At 35.8% G+C, this 24,985-nt stretch overlaps 1 protein-coding gene and 1 long non-coding RNA gene across 6 annotated transcripts in view; one reads left to right on the top strand and one right to left on the bottom strand.

Annotated features, from left to right (window-relative positions):
• STARD3NL (STARD3 N-terminal like) overlaps positions 1 to 22,356 on the bottom strand; it is a 56,750-nt gene extending 34,394 nt beyond the window's left edge. For 2 of the 5 annotated variants that reach the window (XM_015599548.2, XM_006925334.3), the window contains exon 1: positions 22,168 to 22,356. The gene's annotated coding sequence lies outside the window, so the exon portion shown is untranslated. Of the gene's footprint in view, positions 1 to 3,175; positions 3,228 to 20,907; positions 20,938 to 21,971; positions 22,109 to 22,167 lie in introns of those variants that run through there. The other 3 variants (XM_015599545.2, XM_015599544.2, XM_015599547.2) reach the window with 3 other exon arrangements.
• Positions 22,357 to 22,553: 197 nt separating this feature from the next.
• Positions 22,554 to 24,985, top strand: part of LOC112473548 — an 86,503-nt gene continuing 84,071 nt past the window's right edge. The window contains exon 1 of the long non-coding RNA XR_003044065.1: positions 22,554 to 22,767. This is a non-coding gene — a long non-coding RNA (uncharacterized LOC112473548). The remainder of the gene's footprint in view (positions 22,768 to 24,985) is intronic.

Below are 24,985 nucleotides of genomic sequence, written 5' to 3'. Positions count from 1 at the left end.
TACATGCAATTACCAATGATTTTCCTTAAGTAGAATTATTAAATAGGACCAGTTATCAGGCTCAAACCAAAGCTATACAACTGAACTTGACTGCAATGATAATACAACACATGCTTATTTTAAATCTAACTTGCAAGTATTTGGGGCTGATTACTAATTCATAACCAATAAAAAGCAGGAGAGGTACATAGTTCAGCTAAAGGTTTTTAAGAAGTACACACAATCTTCAAAATGTCAAGATGCATAAGTTACTCTAAAGATTCTAATACATATTCTCTTAACTCAGTAAGTATAGCTAATATTTGGATTCTAAAATGTCAGGTTTATGATTGACCACTCAGTATCAATGTATGCTTTACCAGAAAGAACAGAGACATAAAATGGATCTTTAAAAACTAAGAAAATGCAAAAGCTAAATAAATGATAGATTATAATCAAAATGAGAGGTTTGAATAATTTACATTTTTATTTGGTATTTTAAAAACAAATTTAAATATAATAATTATTTGAGTACTATAATTAAGTTTTTTTTAAGATTGATAATTATTTTCTTAACCCTACAATCAGACTATATGCTATTTTGAGGATGCAATACACCATGTTTACAAAACTGATCATAAAACTAGACTACTAAAAATATCGAATAACTCTTGCAATTAGAGACTGTATACAGAAGAAACTGCACAAAATAGAAATTTAAAACATAGTATTTTTAAAAATAACTACTGAGATAAATACATCTAAAAATCAACTATTTGAAAACAATGACAGTAAAAACAGTAGACAGTCATCCAAGTTGAGCTTATTATCAAATTTACTTTCTTAAAGTGCTTTAATTACTCTTTGAAATAGCTTTTTAAATAAGAGTAAAATTAAAGAATTAGGCACTTAAATAATAAAGTTATAAAAATTACAATTATCCCATGGGGGAAAATGTAAAAAAGAAAAAGAATGACTATATTTAATAAATAAATCCAAAAAGATGACAATTGTTCCAAGCTGGGGGATGGGTACAATGTGATTTATTATACTATATACTATTATACTCTCTACTTTTGTACATGGATGAACATTTCCACAAACAAATTTAAAAGATATAAATAAACCCAAGTATTAATTAGTCTTTTAAAAGGACAAATAGGCAAACCTAGATTGGGGAGGGACAGATTAAGAAAGGAATACAAGTACAACTACAGAAGAGGTTATTTTTCAAAGGGTAAGTGATACTTTATATTAACTACATTTGAAAATCATAAAGTCAATACTCTGGAAGATGCAGATCGCCTGAATATAAAGAACCATACCAAAAAGAAAAGGAAAAAGTTGACAAAGAATTATCTAGCAAAGGAACTAGAGTCAGACAGTTTGACAGGTATTTCAAAATTTGAAATAAAAGATAAACAAAATCCTATAAGCTGTTCCAGAACATTAAAAAGGAGAGCTATCCTATTATTAAACAAAGCTAATATAATCCTGACATTATCTGACCAAAAAATACACAGCACAAGAATGAACACAAGTATAAACTAATCTCATCTATTAACATATCACATCATATTTTATAACACTGTATTCCATATATAAACATAATGACAAAATCAAGTTTCCATACGCCAAGACTGAGTCAGGCAAAGTGCTGAGTACTTAACATACATTATATATTCAAGCCTCACAACAGCTCCGACAAGTAGGACCCACGTATTAGAATATAATCTTGAAACAACACATAAATAAGTCAAACTCATATAACTAAAAACTAAACCTATTAATAAGGAAGGCAGATATTTCTGTTTATCCATTAAAATGTTTCACTATATTTTGAAAGCATGTACTAACACAACTTATAAATCATTTGTGACAAAAAGCTTTGAAATTATGTATGTTCTGACTGGTTTTTAATTTGGAGAGACTGGCATAACTTCAAACTTTGTGGAACTCCTTATTTCCATAGACATCTACTGTCCTCCACTTTTCTTAAAATGTGGCTCTCTCAAGTTTCTTATTTTCCAGGTTTCGAGGGAAATACATGTGTGATACAAGAAAAACCATAGTGTAAACTGAAAGAAAACTGGCAACCGACAATCAACCTTGGGAGAAAGGAACTAGAAGCAACCAGGAGAGGAGTGTGCCTGATCTTCAGGGGCCGTATGTGTGGACAGAGATGCCATATTGTTGATTTATCAGTAGAAGCCAGAAATCTGAACTGTAATAAGAAATGTACCAAATATCAAGCATTAGTTCAATTAAAAAAAATAAAAGCACCAAAGATCAGGCGCTATAAACCACCATCTTGCCTTTACTTTCCTAAACTTTTCTACAACGAAAAACTTGTGTAAATGAAAAAGCATCTACAGATGATAAAGATGCCACTGAAATTCAGTTGCAAAATAATACAACTATTAGTCATTCTAGTACATGGAGAAAAAAATCTATACATCAAAATATACTGAAGATCTTATTTAAAACTTAATGAAAAAAAACCATTTTCATGGGTTATGTAGAAGAAACTGTAGATAAGTAACATAATTTGGGGATGAGGAAGTTCTTCCTAAGAAAGTCAAGGAGAAACAGGTTTGAATACATAAAAATCAAAAACTTTTCTATCAAAAAAACATCAAAAGTATAACTTAAAAGTGATGAAAGACATGATGAAATCCTTAAAACTCAATCTGAAAAATGAGCAAAGACAAGGCACCTAAGAAAAATAAATGTACTGATAAACTAAAAATTAATAATAATTCTCACCCGACACCTGTAAGTTTTTTAGAGAAGTAAACTAAATTTATGAGTTCATTTATTAAATAGTTTCCTTGACCTTCAGGTAGACCTCAAATTCCTTAATCTTGCTTAACCTAGCACATGGCCTACTTCTGTCTACTTCTCCATAATCACTTCGACATACTAAAAATTATAAGCAGTTTGCTAAAGAAATCACGTTCTCTGGAATCTCTGTATTTTTCTCTCTATTGGGAGTTCTACTCTCCCTATATCTATGGCTCTTACTCTTCTTATAAGTCTTAACTCAAAAGTCACTTTCTCAGGAAAGCTTTTGCTTCCTCCTCCTCTTCCACGCCTATGGGAGAACAGTACACACAGACCTCTATAATGACAGCTATTACACTGCATCCAGGTTATTTTTGCTCCACATTTTTTTCTAAAAAAAGTAACAGCTTACTTAGGATAGTGTGATTCATCCATTTACCAGTCCCTTCATTCTGGGCTTCATTCTGGGAGTGAGAAGAAAGTACAAACCAAAAAAAAACAAAAAACAAAAAACAAAAAAAAAACGGGGGGGGATGGGGAAGGGGAAAAAAGAAAACAAAGGCCATTTAAAATAGCATAAGAAACATAACACCCTAAGAAATTAACAAAAATATGCAAGGTCTCAACACTGAAAACTAAAATACTGCTTAGAGAAATAAAGAAAATGAATATAATGGCGAGATATATTATGGAAATAAAGAATCCATATTGCTAATATTTCAATTCTCCTCAAATTGATCTACAGTCAACTCAATCCCAATCAGAATCCTATCAAGGTTTTTGTTTTGTTTTGTTTTGTTTTTTGTAGAAAATGTCAAGGTAATTCTAAAATGTATGTAGAAATGCAAAAAAATAAAAATCCAAAGCAACTTGACAGAAAACAAAATTGGAAGACTCACACTGCCTAACTTAAAGACTTCTACAAAGCTTCAGTAATGAAAACAGGATGGTACCAACATAAGGATCAACAAATAGATCAATGGAACATAATGGAGAGCCTCGAAATAAACCAGAACTTATATGATCACTGGACTTTGGGCAAAGATGTCAAAGCAATCCAATGGTGAAAAAGAAAGTTTGTTTAAAACAAACAATGTTGAGTCAACCAGATATCAAAATTGAAAAAAAAAAAAAAGAACCAAAACCCAAATTTTACACCATGCAAAAAATAAGAATGTGCAGCAGAATATTTTTACTACCTTTTTATAGGCAAGGATTTCTTTTAAAAGAAACAAAAAAGAAGTGAGGCCATGATGTACACAATTAAACTTGTAAATAGTTCAGAAAAATGTAAGGATGTTTTGGGATGGAATTGCTTGCTCTATCCATCTATTCAAACATCTACCCAGTATGTATAAACATATATACAATACAAATATGTTTAAACATAATGTGTATATTATGTATTGATAGCTTAGAAAATAAAATGGAATAAACATTGCTAAGAGAGTCACTTAAAATACAGTCAGGAGGCTATTAAGGAAGTGGGGCCTAGCACACCTTGTGCTTCCTTAGTTCTCAGAGCTGCTGCTATTAAGTTGCTAAATCTGTTGCTAAACTCAGCTCAAGGACATCTTGGAGCCATAAGCATCCTGGAATAACTGTTACATGCACACATATAGACTACTTTCTTGTAGTTTTTGACTCCCTTGTTTGCATACTGAAACTAACCAATTCCTGTTAATCTACTCAGGAATCCTTCATTTGCATGGAAGAATTACATTTTGTGGTTTTTGCCTTTATAAATCCTGCCTTTCTCTGTTCTATCCAGAGAGCATTTTGGGTTGCTACGTGAATGTCTCAAATCCTTTTCCTCAAATAAATGCCTTCTGTTCTTTATTAGAGCCTGAACCTCTCCTGTGGTTAACAGTATACCTATGCATATGTAGTCTATAGAGATATCAAAGAGAGTAAGGCATTTTCATTGCAAAAATAATCATTAAATTAACTTTGCTTTGAGTATGAGCTACCTTTAAGAGCACAGAGTAAGGAACCAGAGTTATCCAAAAAACCTCTTAAATAATTCTATAAAATAGAGTGGACATGGAATTTGTATACACATTTTTGAATAATAACTATGTATACAACGGTTTGTGACACAGTGACAGATTAAAAGGAAAACCTATATAAGATTTCTGGGCATCCAAGTCATTCTGCCCTTCATATATCTATTAAATTATCTAGACAAAATGGAGATTTGAGTGTTGAAGTTAAAGACTGCTAAAGTGCTTGTGACTGCAGATAGGAGTCATTCTGTCTGAATCTTGAGCCAACATTAAATATCTAATAACGGTCTTTTTGTTGTTGTCGTCATAAGGTTTAAATGAAACAGTGGAGTGTACACTGTGCAACAGTTTGAGTCTGAAGTTTACTCACTTCTTGGTGAAAATGCACATGAAATCACTTTACTTCAAGCTTTTAAAAGCCAAATTTGTCCTTCATTTGTTCCATACATTTGTATTCAAATACTTCCCAGACACTTAGAGAAAGATTTTCTATAAAGCATCACCTATCAAGGCTCAAGCACATCATGTGTTATTTTATTCAAGCAGCTAACTTAGTACACTGGTACTCACATTTCAACAGCATTTCTTTTTGTTCTTTCTCTTACTTTAAGAATTCAGAAATCCAACTACACAGTGGTTTGTCTATCTATAATTTCATGGATTTATTCCAAATATCTATTTTTATAGATATCATATTACCTAGTGTTGTTTACATTTGTTTGGGATGGAATGAAAGCTTTTTTTCCATCCTGATAAATTTGGTCACTTTCCGCTGCTTGCATTCTTCTCTCTTTCTCCCACACATTCAAGAGGACTCTCTATTAAAGCTCTATATGATTTTTTGCAGTCTTGTCTTATTCACTAATTTTGGTTAACATTAGTAGATGAAAGTAACCATGTGCACATAAACAGAATTTAATCTTTTGACAATCTGCTTCAAGACTCAGATTTACTTAGAAATTATCAACGACTTACAAATTAAAACAGAAAACAAATATGCTATGGTGTTTTTAAGTCTCTCTTCTAATATACACTAATTTATCTCCTAAGCCCAAAACTGTTCTAATAGCATTTTCTTCCTAAGTAATCTATTTCTATAGCAATATTAGAAATATCAGAGGGTTCCAGTCAAGATGGTGGAGTATGTAAACACTGTGCTGCCTCCTCCCTCGACCATATTAAAATTACAACTAAATTACTGAACAATCAACCTGGATAACTATTTGCAGACAAGCTGAAGAGAACTCCTATAACTAAGGATATAAAGAAGAGGCCACGTTGAGATATGAAATGGGCTGGCCCTACACCTACATGTGGTGGTTGAATATTGGGAGGGATATCTTGGCTGTGGAGGTCCCCCAGAGGAGTGAGGGGTCCCAGCTCCACACTGGACTCCCCAGCCCAGGGTTCCAGTGCCAGAAAGAGGAGTTCCCACAAAATCTGGCTGTGAAAATCAACAGAGAGTCTTTGAGGTAAGATAGAAGGCTGCCGGAAACCATTGAGGTAAGATAGAAGGCTGCTGGAAACTCAGAATTCCTCTTAAAGGGTCCACACACAGACTCACTCACACACAGGCACTCATCTTCACAAAGGCACTCACCCTGGGCTCCGGTGAAGGGACTTCGGCTCATGTGGGACCCTGTTCCTCCCAACTCATGTACTGCCCGAGGCTCTTTCAGCTACTGAGTCTTATGAGCAACCAGAACGCAGCCTCAGGCCTGGGGAGGATCTGGGCCTTTTGCTGACCTGTCCCAGGCTGGTACTGGTGAGAGCTGGCCCACATGCCTCCAGGTCCAGAACAGGCAGCAACCAACCAATGATAGTTTTGAAGAGGTCCCAGAATCAAACACCCGGAGGCTGGTGTCAGATGATTAGGCCCACAAGCGGCATACTCAAAGGGTGGTCTCAACAGGCACACAAGCCCATGGGTGAATCCCACTCCATGGGGTCAGCCCCACAAGCAGCTTATAATCTGTGAGTGTGGCCAATTTTCACAACCAGTCAGCCTGAGAGTAAATCCCCCACACTAACATGCCAACAGCAACCAAGGCTCAACTACAACAAGAGGGTACACACAATCTACACAAGGGACACCCAGTAAAGGTGATCATGGAGACTGCGCCACAGGACAACTACTACATAAGGTTATCTGGACAAGACTGGGAGATGTAGCAGATCTACCTAATACAGAGAGAGGGAAAAAACATAGAAAGGCAGCCAAAATGAGAAAACTAAGAAATATGTCCCAAATGAAACAACAGGAGGAAATTCCAAAAAAAGAAATAAATGAAGTGTAGGCAAGCAATCTAACAGATACATAGTTCTAGTATAAAGATACTCAATGAACTTAGAAAAACAGAAATTCTCAGTGAGAACTTCAACAAAGAGATAGTAAGTATAAAAAAGGGCATAGAAACCATTAAAATAAAAACAGAAATAAAGAACATAATAACTGAAATGAAGAATTAGAGGGAATAAATAGCAGATTAAATTAAGTAGAGGATTGAATCAGTGATTTGGAAGACAAGGTAGCAGAAAACACCTAATCAGAATGGCAAAAAAAAAAAAAACACCCATAAAATGAGGATAGTTTCAGAGGCTTCTGGGACAACATCAAGCATAGCAACATTCCCATCACAGGAGTACCAGAGGGAAAAGAGAGAGAGCAAGGAATTGAAATGTCTTTGAAGAAATAATCACTGAAAACTTCCCTAACCTGGCAAAGGAAACAAATATACAAGCCAGGAAGCTCAGAGAGTCCCAAACAAAATGAACCCAAAGAGGCTCACACCAAGACACATCAAAATTAAAATGATGAAAGTTAAAGTCAAAAAGAGAATCTTAAAAGCAGTAAGAGAAAAGCAGTTAGTTACCTTCAAGGGAGCTCCCATAAGACTGTCAGCTGATTTCTCGATAGAAACATGGCAAACCAGAAGGGCTTGGCACAAAAATTTTAAAGTAATCAAAAGCAAGGACCTACAACCATGACTACTCTACCCATCAAGGCTATCAATTAAAATTGAAGGGAGATAAAAAGCTTCCCAGACAGGAAAAAGCTAGAGGAATTCATCACCACCAAGCCAATATTACAAGAAATGTTAAAGAGACTTCTTTAAGAAAAAGAAAGTAAATATGAATAACAAATAGCAATAACTATGTACCTATCAATAATCATTTTAAATGTAAATGGATTAAATGCTTAAGACATAGGGAGGCTGAATGGATAAGAAAACAAGACCCAAACATGCTATCTACAAGACATCCACTTCAAATTGAAAGACATACACAAAGTAAAAGGATGGAAAAAATATATTCCATGCAAATGGCAATGAAAAAAAAGCTGGGGTAGCCACACTCACATCAGACAAAATAGACTTTCAAACAAAGGATGATAACAGACAAAAAGGAACATTATATAATGATAAAGGGATCCAACAAGAAGATATAACCCTAGTAAACAGTTATATACCCAACATAGGAGCACCTAAGTATTGACTAACATAAAAGGAGAGATTAACAGTAACATGGTCATAGTAGAGGACTTTAACACCCCATTAACATCAATGGACAGAAAATCAACAAGGAAACCGCTGCCTTAAATGACAGATGGATTTAATTGATATTTTTAGAGCATTTCATCCCAAAGCAGCGGAACATACATTCTTCTCAAATGCACATAGAACACTACTTTCCAAGACAGAACACGAGTTAGGTCAAAAAACAAGTCTCAGTCAATTTAAGAAGACTGAAATCATATCAGGCATCATCTATGACCACAAAAGTATCAAACTAGAAGTCAATTAAAGAAGTACTAATTAGTAATTGATAGATGGTCACAGGGATGGGGAGCATGGCATAGGGAATGTAGTTAGCATTAATGAAATGGCTAGGTGGAGAGTCAGAGGAGAGAAAGAATACTTAGGGGGATCATTTTATAAATTATATAAATGTCTAGCCAATGTATTGTATACTCGAAACAAATAATAAAATTAAATTTAAAAAAAACCTGAAAAACAGACAAACACAGGGGGAGGCTAGATAACATGCTACTAAATAATGAATGAGTTAACAATGAGATCAAAGAAGAAATCAAAAGATACCTTCAGACAAATAAAAATGAAAACACAATGACCCAAAATCTATGAGACATAGCAAAAGCAGTCCTAAGAGAAAAATTCATAGCAATACAGGCCTACCTCTAGAAACAAGAAAAATTTCAAATAAACAGTGTAACCTTACACTTAAAGTAACCAGAAAAAGAACAGCAAATAAAGCCTAAAGTGAGTTAAAGGAAGAAAATAATAAAAATCAGAGCAGAAATAAATGAAATAGAGTTTAAGAAAACAATACGAAAGATCAATAAAACCAAGAACTGGTTCTCTGAAAAGGTAAACAAAACTGATAAACTTTTAACCAGATTCATTAAAAAAGGAGAGGAATCAAATAAATAAAATCAGTATGAAACAGGAGAAGTGACAACTGACTGACTCCACAGAAATACAAAGGATTATAAAAAAAATACTATCAACAATTATATGCCAATAAATTGGACAATCTGAAAGAAATGGATAAATTCCTAGAACCATACAACCTTCTTAGATTGAATCAAAAAGAAATAGAAAATCTGAACTGGCTGATTACTACTAACAAAATCAAATTGGTAATCAAAAAACTCCCAAAAAACAAAAGTTCTGGACTAGATGGCTTCACAGGTAAATTTTATCAATCATTCAAAGAAGACTTAACACTTATTCTTCTCAAACTACTCCAAAAAATTCAAGAGGAGGGAAGGCTCCCAAGCTCATTTTACAAGGCCATCATTAACCCTGATTCCAAAACCAAACAAAGACATTACAATAAAAAAAAAAAAAAAAAAAAAGAGAGAGAGAGAGAAAGAGAAAGAAAACTACAGGCTGATATCCCTGATGGACGCAGATACAAAAATCCTCAACAAAATATTAGCAAAATGAATTCAGCAATACATTAAAAAGATCATATATCATGATCAAGTGGCATTTATTCCCGGGATGCAAGTTTGGTTCAATTTCTGCAAATTAATTAATATGATACCCCTCATTAACAAAAATTAGAGATAAAAATTGTATGATCATATAAATAGATGCAGAAAAAGCATTTGACAAAATCCAGCATCCATTTATGATAAAAACTCAGTAAAGTGTGAACAGAGGTAACAGACTTCAACATAATAAAGGCCATATACGACAAATCCACAGCTAACATCATATTAAATGGGGAAAAGCTAAAAACGTTTTCCTTAAGATCAAGAACAAGACAAAGATGTCCACTTTTACCACTTTTATTCAACATTGTATTAAAAGTCCTAGCCACAGCAACCAGACAAGAAAAAGAAACAAAAGGCATCCAAAATGGAAAGGTAAAAGTAAAACTGTCATTTCTTGTATAGAGAACCTTAAAGAGTCCACCAAAAAAAAAAAAAAAAAAAAGTTAGAACTGATAAATGAATTCAGTAAAGTATCAGGATATAAAATTAATATCCAGAAATTGGTTGCATCTTTATAAACCAATAATGAATTATGAGAAAGAGAAATTAAGAAAACAATCCTATTTACAATTACATCAAAAACAATAAAATACCTAGGAATAAATTCAACCAAAGAGATAAAAGACCTGTATTTGGAAAATTATAAGTCACTGAAGAAAGAAACTGAAGAAGATACAAGTAAATGGAAGTATATACCATGCTAGTGGATAGGAAAAATTAACATTACTAAAATGGCCATAGTATCCAAAGTAATCTATAGATTCAGTGCAATTCCTATCAAAATACAATGGCATTTTTCATAGAACTAGAACAAATAATCCTAAAATTTATACAGAACCATAAAAGACCCCAAATAGCTACAGCTATCCGAGAAAGAAGAACAGAGGTAGAGGTGTCACATTACCTGATGTCAAACTACAGGGCTATAGGAAACCATCAAGAGAATGAAAAGACAACCTATTGAATGGAAAAAGATATTTGCCAATGATACATACGGAAAAGGGTTAACATCTTAAATTTATAAAGAACTCATACAACGCCAAAAACAAACAATGCAATTAAAAAATGGGCAGAGGATCCAAATAGGCATTTTTCCAGAGCAGATGGCCAAGACATATGAAAAGATGCTCAACATCATTAATCATCAGAGAAATGCAAATTAAAACCAAAATGACATGTTATCTCACATTTGTCAAAATGGCTATCATCAATAGATAAAAAAATAAGTGTTAATGAGTATGTGGAGAAAAGAGAACTCTCATGCACTGTCAGTTGGATTGCAAATTGGTGCAGCCACTATAGAAAAGAGTTCCTCAAAAATTTAAAAACAGAACTGCCTCATGACCCAGCAATTCCTCTCCGGGTATTTATCCAAAAAAACTACAAAACACTAATTTGAAAAGATATATGCACCCCTATGTTCACTGTAGTTCTATTTAAAATAGCCAAATGTTGAAGCCACCTAAGTGCCCGTCAACAGTGATTGGACAACGAAGATGTCATACATATATACGATGGAATATTACTTGGCCATAAAAAAATAAAATCTTACTATTTGCAACATGGATGGACCTAGAGGGTATTATGCTGAGTGAAATAAGACAGAAAAATAAATACCATATGACCTCACTTATATATGGGATCTAAGGGCAAAGCCCTGAGGAAGGTTGGAACTGGCTATGTAGGAGTTCAGCCAGCCCATCAGCTTTCAGTTCTTCTACAGCGAAGTGACAGAGTAGGAGGGTATCAGGAGATGATAAAAGAGAAGGTATCAAGGGGTAAAGGACATTATAGTCCATGATAGAGATTCTAAATGAGAGTCTTTTCAGTAGAAGTGAAACATGATCCAGCTAAAACTTTAAGAGGCTCTCCAGCTGAGAGAACTATCAAAATAGGGTGACCAATTAGGGGACAATGGTAATAATTCAGAAGAGATGACATATTGACTTAGTAAACTAAGGTAGTGGTAGCTGAGGTGGTTAAGAACTGATTGGTTCTAAATACTGAGCCAAAAGCATTTGGTAATGAAATGGGTATAGAGTATGGAATAAAGGAAGAACTGAAGAACTGCCAAATCTATATAGCTTGAGGAAATGGAAGGACAGAGTTGCTATTTACTGAAATGGAGAAGATAGAGGGTCAACCTTGAAGAATATAAGTTCAGTTTGGACACATGAAATATGAAATGCTTATTAATATTTAAGTGGAGATAAAAAAGTTTTTTTTTTTTTATGTAAGTCAGGAATTCAGGGAAGAGGTCTGAGCTAGAAATAGAAATTTGAGAGTCAAGAACATACAGATGGAAGTTAAACCTTTGAGATATAACAGAAATTTGAATGTTCTTCCTTCTCTCCATTAAAGATAAAAAAATAAAAAGCCAAGGAAATGCACTTATTTATAGAACAAAAAAATAACAATTATGAAGTAGACCCTCTTTAAGTCCATTAAGAGTTCCCATTTTATTAAATAAGCATCAAACACCTACAAAATGTAATACCCTAAGCAGACATTCAAAAGGATTCAAAAGGTAATGCAAGAGTTCTCCTGCTCTTAGCAGAACTTCCACTTAGTTGAGGAGAGAGATATATAAGTATTACATGAGAGTGACTGAAGAGAGGAAAGAAATTAAGTGTATACTCTTAACAATAATGATGTTACTTGGTCCAGGGGAAGATGACCCAGCTGGATAGAGGAAGGACATTTAACAATGTATATTTGTTCCCCCATAGATTCTAGGTTGGCAAAATGTCAGCATGCCTCGGAGTGGCCGAAGTTATATTCGGTGGTATATACTGTTAGCTCACCAACCCTGAAGGGGTTGATAACTTGGTAGCCAGTACTGTCACCATGTGATGTTATGTCACCAGTACTGTCTGAGTCAGATGGCTGGCAAGTTATAGCTACATTCAAAATAATCCTCTGAAGATGGGCACTGGAGAACAAGAATATTATCTGTTTCTCATCTTTTTTAGAAACTGCTATCTGTGGCCCAAAATAACTTGGGAACACAGGATCACTATAGCTACCTTCTTCCACAGTCTATTGTTTCTCTTCAACTTCTGATTCTCTTCCTAGCAGACCTCTTCTGGTGATTAAACTGATATTGTATTTTTTTTTTTCCTTTCTCAGCTTCAGCTCTAACTTCTACATTCAAATTTCTCCACAGTTCACCTAGAAACTTTGTCTTAATTTTCCAGGTCACAGAAGCTATATATAACTCTATTTTTCCTTCATGTGTCAAAGTCATTTCCACTAGTGTAAAAGATAACTGATTTATTTGGTTGCTGACTGCCCATCATTTTCCAGAACTTTTTTCTGTTCCCACAGAACAAAATGTATTTTCAGGTTTCCTAAAAAATCACAATAGATCAGTTATAAAATACCTGATGGTTTATGGAGTTACCACTATTCTTCCTAGTTTTGACCTCATTAGCACTGTGAACCATCAGCAGATGGTAATTCAAAGGAATCATGTTGCCCCTTAGTGCACATATTCTCTTGAATACTTAAAGCTTCCTCTTAGAAATCTCTTGCCACTTTTAGCAATGATGGAGTCAATAATCATATTATTATCTAGACAGATAATCCCTCAATTCAGAAACCTGAAATATTTTATAACGCATACGAAGACATCTCTGTATCATGTAACACCACTTCTTCAGTATTCACTACAAGCAATTTTCAAACACATGCTCTCAATTCTCGAGACTGACAGTCCTATTGATCTAGAACTGAAAATCATGAATATCTCAAGCTATTTTCTTCATCTTTTTAAAGACTAGAATTAAGAATGTGTTCATTTTACAAAATTCTAGCCTTCCCCCGCCCTGAGACCTATCTTCACTATATGAGAAAACAGAAGCTAAATTCTAAGTAGCCAGCCTATGAGTAGACAGCAAAGCTGGGTTTCTTTTTCATTCAACAACACAAGACTTCTTCTCTGAACGGGGAGAGATAAGGGTTCCTCCAAGTGTCACTCTAGTTGACAGAGCCATCTTCTACTCACTACTCTTGTAGTGGCTATAGTTGGTAGAAGTGGCACACTAATAGCAATGCTAGGTTAGATGTAACATCAACTGCCTCTGGAGTTTTCCAAGGCTAACTTTCGATTTCACAAACTAGAGCAAGTCAATAAAAGGGAATGTCATTCTCACCTTTGCCCAAGAGTATCTACCAACAGGCAGAAGTTACGTATGTTATCTCCTATACTCTGATATACAAGGATGGCATACAGTTCCTAAAAAAAATTACTAATCTCTACCATGCATGAAGGTTTGAGGTCCAAAACTTGGTGAATGAGTCAATCTCAAAATCTTGATGCCTACATTTAAAAAACGTCAGTATCCTTTCCTGTTTTCATCAGACTTCTTAGGCAGTCACACATGAAACCAGACCCTCAACTAATCAGATAACTTTATCAATTTAGCTTGTGCTTCAGAAAAAAGAATCACATAAACAAGGATTACTAATTAAGACTCAATGTAACTACAGGTTAATATACCCAGAAAACAGATTATGAATTATAGCTTAATTATGAGAATGGGCTCAGAGCACACATTACAGCAGCAAAGGATATTACAAAAGTAGTAGAATTTTTTAAAACTCACAAGGTTCTCAATAGAGGTTTGAAACTAGCTCCATTCTCAAAAAATTTGCTCTCAAATTATTTAACAAGAGATAAGCAATTACAAAATTAAAAAGGAAATGATAAGAATGACTTAAAATACAGATATTGACATATATGTACTACCTGTAAATACGTCAAAAATGTTTAAGGTAAGAAAAATTAAGCAATAATAACCAGTAAGATCTTACTTAGAGTTTTTATCATTAACACAGTGTATTAAATTTGATTCTGATGCTGGTTCCATTTTCAAGACACTCCAAAATGGTGACTATGTCATTCCTCCTAATATCTCTCATTGGTCTTTCCCAATCACCATTCATTCACATTATTGCAATAATTCAGTCTCATTCATCTCCAAAACATCTAAAATGAAAACTGGAATGAATCACTTCGTCCCTCTACTCAAAACTCCATTTCTTGCATATCCAGTGCTGTAGCTGTACTAACCTATCTCTTGTTCCCCTGTACAGAAGGAGGTTTCACCATTGTCCTAATAATGCCTCTGCCTGGGGTGCCTTTTCTTCCAACCAGCAAACAATTAACAGCAATAGCAAGCCTATTCATTGTTCAAGGAAGCTTAACTATCATTTCCAAATGAAATCTTCTCTGATATTGGTATAATACATGAGCCATATATCTTCCTTTAAAAGTACCTCTTATCTTTCATATATATTTCACATATTACATGTCTTTTTCTCATTGGTATACCACAAGTTCCTAGAAGACACTTCTATATCTGTAGTACCTAGGGAAATGTCTGGCCATGTGTTTGTTAGGCATTCACTTGATACAATTCATGAATTACAAATAACATCATATAAACTTATGTAGTCTAAGTACTTGCTAACTAAAGTCAGACAAGTTTACACATATGCTTGGAGTTTCAATATACTATGTTAACTAAACCAAGAATATTTAATCTCCAATTACCATAATTGCTAATGGAATTAATAAAAATGACCCAATTCCCCCAAATTAATTAATATTTTTTTCCAATATATTTTGAATGCACTTAGTGGAGTCACTCTAACAACACATTATATAAATTGGTACAAATATATGGAAAAAAAGAAAGAAACCTTTATATGAGTGGGAACCTATTCAACCCAAATGAATTAACAGATGTGTATTACATATAGATCACAAGTAAAACTCTATGCTAGCAGCTGAGGGGAAAAGTAAGATGGAAAATATACCGTCTTTATCCTCAAGTAGAATATAGTTTTATAAAGGAAGTAAAATGGTTATACAAATAATTAGAAATCAAAGCCCGACATAATTATAATACACACAAGGTTAAACTTTAAGTTCTTGTGACCAGAAAAGGCTTCATGAAAAAGCTGGCCTAACAGAAACTATATGACTTTGAAAGAAATGAAAAGGTAACATACTTCAGAGAAAGAGGTGGACCAGAGCCAACTAAAAACAGGAGGAGAATCTAGTGAGGAGAGCCTAGGATGCTGCTAAACATCCCACAATGCAAAGGACAGCCCTCACAACAAAGAAGTATCCGGCCCAAAATGGCAATAGTGCTGAGGACGAACATATTCTGAGAAGTGAGTCACCAACAGTCTGGAAGAGGCCACACATGAGGGAGTGTCATGAAGTGCACTTAGACAGAAGTGTGTGGACAGAGTACAAGGGCCATGGAAAGTCAGGATAAGAGTGTGAGCTCACTTTTCACACGAAGAGCAGGAGCATGCATGATGGCGCATGATAGCTCAACTAAAGAGGCTGGAATGCTGAGGACAAGGAAAATACTCCGAAGGCCAGCAGCAGTCCATCTGCTACTAAAACATAGGCAGAAAGCCTGGACATTCAAAGAGAGTTAAACCCACACTCAACTGGTTACTGGCTGTCAACAAAGTAAGATATGATTATGGTCTGCTTCTCCAGGATACAGACACTGAATTCCAGAATTTATGTTTTCTTAATGTTCCATAAAATATGTACTAAACATCTGGACAAGTAGAGGTGATGGCAAAAATAGTTACGAATGATACGGCCGAAGGACATAAAAGTACAGAACTTTCAAATTGAGTCTACACTGAGCAGAAGAGCATTGAAAGTTCAAAGTATGGATGGCCATCTTTAATTCAGACTTTCTTGGCTTAAAAGAAAGCAAGACAACCACTTCTAGCCTATAAGCTCCACCCCACCCATCCTCATTACCAAAGCCTTCTAAGAAGGGAAACTTCTGCCCTCCACACAGAATCTACCTCATTTCCTCCATCAAATGAATATATACATCTACATGTCACATTACTGCAAAGTCTACACACATAAAAAAACTGCAAACTGAGGGCCCAGGACCAAATGTTCTCTATACAGAGGTGGTAGTATTTTATCAGTCTATTGGCTTAAATTATGTTTTTTTAAACATCGAATTATTAACCAATATTAAAAGTTGAAAGTTTTCCACATAAATAAAATCCAGATTTCTAGCTTCTCTTGAAAAATAGGCAATTCTGGCAATACTCCCCAGTTCATCAGTTTGTCACCCAACCACCTCACTTACAGCACTGCTTTGTCCCTGTTGGTAATTGTTCTGTTTCTTGGTTTACACGGGTTGTTGGATCACTAATAGTTGGTGCCCAGTCTGAGTTGGTTGTGTTAGGCCAGGATTCACAGACAGCACTGCCTGGTTTCAAATCTAGTATTACTGCTGAGTATCTGTGTATAACCTTAGACAAGTTACTTAAGTTCTCTATGCCTCAGCTTCTTCTAAAAAATGAAGGTAATAATATAACTTATCGAGAAAGTTGTTGTGAGGAATAAATTAGTTTAAATAAGGCAGTGGTTCTCAAGGTGTCAGGGGCAGAGGAGACATTTTTGGTTGTCACACTTGGGGAGGTGCCACTGGTATCTAGAGGGTAGAGCCCAGACATGCTGCTAAACATCCTACAATGCGAAGGACAGCTCCACAACAAAGAAGTACCCAGTCCAAAATGTCGATAGTGCTGAGGATGAGCAACCTGGACATAAAGCATTTAGAACAGCACCTGGCACAGAGGAAGCTCTTTGTAAATGTTCATTATTATCAATAATGCCCCAAACAAGGCCTGGCTGGTATTTCCACCTCAGCTGGAGAAACATCTAATAGCTCAAGAGCTCCCTGTGTTATCTTTGATGAATTTAACTACCACAGTAATAGGAAAATGTACTTAAAACTTCCTAGTTCTACATCATTAATTCGACAAGCAAGTGGTTAATTCAAAAAAAAAAAAATTGAGGATATATTTTACTGGGAAAAAAAAAGCAAACAAGAATATACTTTCATGAGCAATAATGCACGATATTTGAAAAGTATACTGTTCTGGAAAATATGAAACATGGAAATCTGTGATTACCACAACTTAAAAGGTAAAATTCCTCCAAACTCCAAGTTTAATATAATGAGGATGCCCACAGGTCTCAAGAGATATTTTTTGGAAAACCATGACAAGAAGGAAAGTAGAAGAATTTTAAACTAAATTGCTTACCAAACCTGATACTACCCTGATGCCTGCCCAGGAAAATCTAGCAGGCTTAAACAGCTCAGTCAGAGATCCTTGGTGAGAGGTCCTGCTTTGAACTTAAGTCACCACAAGAGAGATGTATCTTCCAAATCCAGGTCCACTCACAAGAAAAACAAGCGAAATAATCCAGAAATGCCTGAGCTGTGCTAATATACTTGTCAGAGGCTGTCAGGAATTCTGATGTCAGACATCAGACCCAATGACAACCTGTACAAGCTTTTGCTATTGTGAATCAGGAGTACTGACCAGGCTTCTTAGCCCAGCATTGCAGAGGCTCCTGGCTAGTCTCTCTGGGCCTCAGTTTTCTCATCTTTAATAATAGAAAGTGAAATTGTTGTTACTTTTTTCTGACACCATAAACACAGAGAACATTCATTTTTATTTGCGATGATAGCCCTTCAACATTTACAATCCAAAGATTTGAGTTCCTCTCAAGGGATCCCTTGGGTAACTGTAGAAGTCAGACTCTTAAATGAAACAGGAAAAAGTTCTGTTGGATTAAAGCCAAGAAAAGCATACCAATGCTTCTCTCAAAGATGAGTAATAAAAGTGTAAATAAAACTAAAGGGCTCTACAAGCTACAAAAATGTTGCATGTATAACAAGAATTGTCTCTCTTAAGCTCAAGCTGACACTGATTTGAACACCTATGTGTAAAATAGTACATTACCAAAGATATCAAAATTGGTAAACTGCATCACAGAGAAAGACTCCCAAAGTGCTTTGAAAGGAAGGCTTCCATTAAAGAGACAAAGGAAATCTCCCTCAAGAAATCAGCAAAGATATACGCAGAGGGACAGGTAGAACTTTAGCTGGATTTGTCTATCCAGAAGGCATTCTAGACTGTAGGAAGACCACAACAATGGCACAGCAATGGAAGTTGGAAAGCCCAGGAGTCCAGTTTGAGGCTCTGTGCTAATGGCAGAAGGAGGGCACTATAATTTGAGGACAAATTATGACAGCTTGGATCTTCAGAACCTGGATTCTATAGCATGAACAATCTTAAAGGACAGAGATACTAAGTCGAAATATCCAGTAGATGGCTGAAACAGCAAAAGATCTCTTTTGCCTAAATTTAAACATCTTTCAACATTTAAGAAAGAAGGTGTTAATTCCCATAACATTATTCTAATTTGACTAATGAAAAAGACAATCCCCATTAAGTTATAGGAGAGTCAAAAACACCAGAGAGTAAATTAAGCTATTTGTTAGTTTATTATTATTCATCTATCATATCCCAACCATAATAAATAAAATATAACTTATAAACTGATTTTTACTTATTTTTTTAAATGATAATATATTGCTAAGAAAATGATATTATGTCCCCCTGAGCTGACTCAAGGGCTTCCTCAATCATAGGAAGAAACTCCGCTTGCTGACAGAAACTATGAGAAAACTCTAGGTAATATTCCCACACTTGTAAGTATAAGCTTAAAGCTGGGAAAACAGTAACGACTTTTAAATGTCCTTTCAAAGATTCCTGAAACTAAAACTTAAATTTTAATGTCATTTTGAAATCACTTTCTACTAATGGAAACCAAAGATTCATCTAGAAAGTTTATAACTACTTATGGTTGATAAAAGAGAATAAGAAAACAAAGGATTAATTTAGCCTCCAAAGCAGCACTGTGTCATCTTTTTAAAATTACTTGGTATGAGTTTATGGACAGTAAATTCATGATGTCGAATACTATATTTATATATACTCAGAAACCACATGATGAAACTTTCATGAAGTACACCAGAAAAAAACATAAAGCTGAAAATCAGCAAGGGGAGAATTTGGTGTCAGTCATGTCTTGAAAATCACTAAACATTTATTAGCCTCCGCAGCCCCAGCTTTAAACCAGGAGGACTGAATCATGATCTCTACCATGCCATTTCATAAAATATTATTTGAAATAATAGAGGTTTGTAGCTGCTTTTACATACTCAGGGAAGTAGTGAAGTAGCATGGATTAGACATTGGGGCAGGCTAATTAGAGTTCAAATCTAGGCTCCTTCAGTACTAGCTGGGTGGCCTTCAGTGTAAGCTTCCTTTTCCATCAAGAAGAGATATTTACCTTTGCAATATGTTAGAAGGATTAGAAGGTATGTAATGCACCTGGCACATTGTAGGCACTAAGTAAGAAAAGTTGAAATGAAAAACAGTAATCCACTTGACAATGCAGTTTCCTAGAACTCAGTTTGGAGAAGAGCAGGGATTGACTGCCAGTCCTTTCCAATGGGCAAGCACATAAAGATAATACTGCAGAGGGCTTATGGTTGGAAGTAGGGAGAATAAAAGCAAGAAGTTGAAGACAAGCTTAGAGTCCTACACATAATAACAACGAACAGGAAGGAAACATCATGGGACACAATGCTTGAGGGAAGACACCTTTTTCACTAAGAAAGAGGACCACTGGTGAAAAAAATATAGTGAATTACTGCAACGATTTCATAATCAAAATAAAGCAGAGAGCTGGTTAGCGTTTATGAGGGTCACTAAAGAAAACAAAGAGTGCTTTGGTAATGTACAAATCCTATTTCCTTTACCTGTCTGCAATTCTTACAGGGCATTCAGATGATCCTGCTCCTGTCCACCTCTTGAGTGTCATCTCTTATCACTGCTCCCCCATCTCCCTCTCCCCTAGGTTCACTTCACTCCAGCCACATCGCTTCTCTTCTACCCTTGGGGCATGCCAAGCTCATTTTTCCTTTAGCTCTGTTGCACTGTTATATCTACCTGGAAATTTCTGGCAGATCTTGCCATTCCAAACATCCAGGTCTCACCCAAACTGTCACTTCTTCAAGGAAGTCTTCCCTGATCACCATACTAAATTCTCCCCTACACTCAGTTATACTCTATCTAGCCCTTTACTCTGTAATATTTTTTCTACTATTTATCATTATCTAAAATTGTCATTTTTGTTTAAATGTTTATCATATCTCCACCAAAATGTAAGGTGTCTGAGGGCAGAAACCTTACCTAAATTTTTCAGCACTCAGTCCCCAACACCTAAAACAAAGTGTGGCATAAATCAGACACTCATCAGATATACTTGTCCAAATAATAAATTCAAATGGTAACGATTACCATCCTTCTGTGAACATAAATGAGAAAAAGTACCTGGAAATGCTTTAATTTCTTTAATGCAGTTTTATGCAATCATGCAGTCTTAAAAAGGCCGATGTTTGGAACAGCAAGATTTAAAGAGAATGAATTATTCCAGATAATATAAAATATATATGTATACACTTATTATACATTACACATATTTTATGAGCATGTATTATGTCCCGCCTTATTAGAATCCATAAATAAAACAAGAGTACCATAAGTTGTTTTGTTTTGTGAGATACTGCTCCTAGAAGGAGAGGATGTATGAGCAGATTGTATATAGATGAGAATTGTCTTTCAGAACCCTTCTCAACAAGAATTCTGAGATAAACAAAATGAATTTCAGTATATTTGAGAAGTTAAATCTGATACTTTGTTACTTTGCTAAACTTATCCAAACTATTAATGAGTCAAGTGATGAATTCAGTGATTCCATCTGTGAAACAGAAGACAAATGACATGGTGAACAACTGGCATATTAATGGAATGGTAAGAGAAATTCCACAATGTTAACCCATGTTGGAACTAAAAAGAAAAAAAAAAAAATTCCTTTCTAATCTTAAACCAAAAGTAAGCATGCTACTGAGATTTCAAAATACTTCCAGGAGTGGGCAAATCAGTGAACTGAAACCATAGTCAGAACATTTGACTTGTGCTTTAATATTTTAATTGTTTTGTTTTGAAACAGCTTTTTTTGATGAATAAGAGGTCGCTTATACTTGGTCTGTATAACCCATGAATCACCTAGTGCCTATTCTCGGTCACTCTGGAGGACCCACGGCACCAGCATGAGGCTGGACTCCACCGAGGACTCCTCGGGGTCCGTAAAGTGAAGGAAGAGAGACCTCATCCCTGGGATTCAGCATCCCCTGAATCCCAGCTCAAGCCGTGGATCAAAAGGTGCTAATCATTTTGCAACTTCACTTTTGTACCTTTGATAAATACAGCTTGCCTAGCCCCGCCTCCTCCTCTCCGTAGGACGTCGCAGAACGCAGCAAACAGAATCAGATGCTAGAGTTCTGGCCTCCGTTAGCGGGTGTAGAGCCCTGAAAGTCCCGTGCAAGTCATTTGACCCAGGTGACTCAGTTTTCAAATCTGTCAAACAGGGTGATGAGAAATCCAACCTACCTCATCGGGTAGTTCCGAGCCAGCCACCCTAATCTGGCTTCAGAACAACGGCTCCGCGGTCGCGCCCACGGGGCCCTACCGAGCGGAGGGGAGGGCTCAGCAGGGCGGGACCTGGGATCAAGCCTGGTAGGCGACGCGGGCCGTTCCCGAACCTCCTCGAGTACCCGGCCCGTGACGTCAGCACGCTGACGTAGACGCGCAGAAGCCGCTTCTCGCCCTAGGGACCAAAGACCTGGATGGGGCCTCAGAGCCCCTGTAGTAGAGCCAGTGATTGGTGAATGAATCTGTCAATCATCTAGTGCCCAGTACGCGACGCGGGGAGGCGGGGAGGCGGGAGAGGACGGGTTGGCCTGCCCTAAGGAGAGGGCGGAAATCTGGAACTCCGTCTAAGAGCGCGCAGCTGGGGTTGGGCTTAACTGTGTCTGTACTACACCATTTTATTAAGAGGCCTCTTCCTCTTAGCGGATGATTCTGCGTCTTACGCCTTTCTCCAGGATTCTGGTGGGGATTTAGGCTCCCGCTTGTGGACAGCAATCATTTCAGGACTGGATTTCAGAGCCCCTGGGTACCTCGCACTGAACACCTCCCAGGAATGAAAAAGTAGGAAATTCCATTTCTCTGTTCAAAGGTCATCTCCGTTTTGAATTCTCCGCAAGTTCCCCAGACCTATTTAGGATACCCTTTCTCTGCGCTGCTATTAAATAACTGTTACCTCGATCTTCATAGTAATCACATTTAATTGCATTTGTGTATGTTTCTCCACGAGATTAGACATCTTTTAATTATGCTAATTCAAATTATCTTCGTAGTTTAATTAAAAATTTTCCCAATTGATACTACAGTTATATTCTTCAAATACCTAAAGAAATAGATGGTCATACAGTGAAAAGTCTCCGCTTCCAGTTCCTCAGGCACTCAGTTTGCCTGTTGGAGGCAGCTACTGTTGTTGACTTCTTGGCTATTGTAGAGACATTCTAAGTGATATTATTAATTTTAAATTACACATAACCATAAATTCACATATTACAAATTAGGTTAAAATCTTGCCCAGGCACTAATTGCAAATTCAGTCCATATATGATGACTTTTGTTTCCTGTTCATTTACATATGTATAGAAGTAACTTTTTTTTCCAATCAACATTATATAGTTGTGACCTTTCTGTATCCGTATGCAAATTAACCTCATTCTTTTAAAATACTGCACGGTAGCCTTCAGAACCAATAGATATAATTTATGATTCACTTACCCTCAGACATGTAGTTTCTTTTTCTTTCTTTCGAGAGTTGCTACCTTCAATATAAGTGTATGTTGTACACTTATATTGTACCTAAATGCAAATGTACCTAAATGCAAATGTTCTCCAAGGTAGAGATAGAGATACTAACAAGGTAGAGATACTAACAAGTGAATGTGCTGGATAGAGTATGCACATTCTAAATAGTAGTAGATTTCCTTCCTTTGCTCCTCTAAGTAGCTATTACAACTTACATTTCTACCCCAAATATATGAGCTACTCTTCTCCTGCACCCTAGCGAAAACTGATACAATTTAAAAATTTTTCCAAATTGATAGATGTGAAAATATTTAAAGGGATAGGGTATGTACAAAAGAAGTGTATGTTTTGGATAACAGTCAATAAACCTGTGTAACTACCTCTTAGATCAAGATTTTAAATGTTTTAAATGTTTACCAGCAATATAGAAACTCTCTTCATGCTTGGTCTTAGTCAGTCGTTGCTCCCCTACACAAAAATAGCCACTATTCTAAATTTTACCACCAAATTTTTTTTTGCCTGTGTTTGAACCCTTATAAATGGCCACACGTAGTAGGTACTCTTGTGTGGCTCTTTTTGCTCAATAATATATCTGTAAGATTGAGCATAGTAGTAGTTTATTTATGTTCATGTTTGTATATAATCTAAAATTTCTTTAGTCTAATACTGCTGAACATCAGGTTGGTTAGAGTTTGGGGTGACTACAAATAATACCGCTATGAGTATTTTTGTACCTGCCTATTGGTGTACGTAGTTACACATTTGATTTTGGTATATAACTAAGAGTGTTATTACTTGCCACAAGATATGTATGTATTCAGTGTTAGTAAATACTGCCAAATAGTTATTTGGTTTACCAATTTATCACCCACTAGCAGTGAATGAAAATTCCAGTTGCTCCACATCTTTGCCAATACTTGATATTCTAAGTTTTGTCTTATGTTTATCTTTATTATTTGTTTTTTGTTTTCAACTTTGAGACAAACTAAATATACAAAAAGTTGTGTATGTTTGAATATATACATATACCTGTGACACTATCACCACAAATAAGGTAATGAACATATCCATTATCACCAAAAGATTTCTTGTGTCCTTAAGCTTTTTTTTTTTTTTTTGTGGTTAGAACACATAGCATGAGATTTACCTTCTTAAAAAGTTTTTAAGTACACAACACCCTATTAACTACGAGCTCTATGTTGTGCAGCAGACCTCTAGAACTTGTATGTAACTGTAACTTTGTCACCATTGAAAAACTCATCATTTTCCCCTCCCCCATTCTCTGGCAACCAGCATTCTATTCTCTGTATCTATGAGTTTACTATTTTAGATACCTCATATAACTGGAATTATACAGTATTTGTTCTGCGACTTAGTTCTAGGCATAATGTTTTCTATAGTCTCACAGTGACTCCTGCTCTTCCTCCCTCATAATCCCATGGGTGCCTCAAGTTAGATTGGCTTCCTGTGTCTTCCCTTCAGATGGTCAGAGCCATGAGAGAGTCACAGGGAGGGTAACAGGCACCATTAAGACTGTGAGTCA

This window comes from Pteropus alecto, unplaced genomic scaffold, assembly GCF_000325575.1.
Source record: "Pteropus alecto unplaced genomic scaffold, ASM32557v1 scaffold109, whole genome shotgun sequence".
NCBI lineage: Eukaryota > Metazoa > Chordata > Mammalia > Chiroptera > Pteropodidae > Pteropus > Pteropus alecto.
Note: the sequence above shows the minus strand (reverse complement) of the source record. Positions and strands in the feature narration are given on the sequence as shown.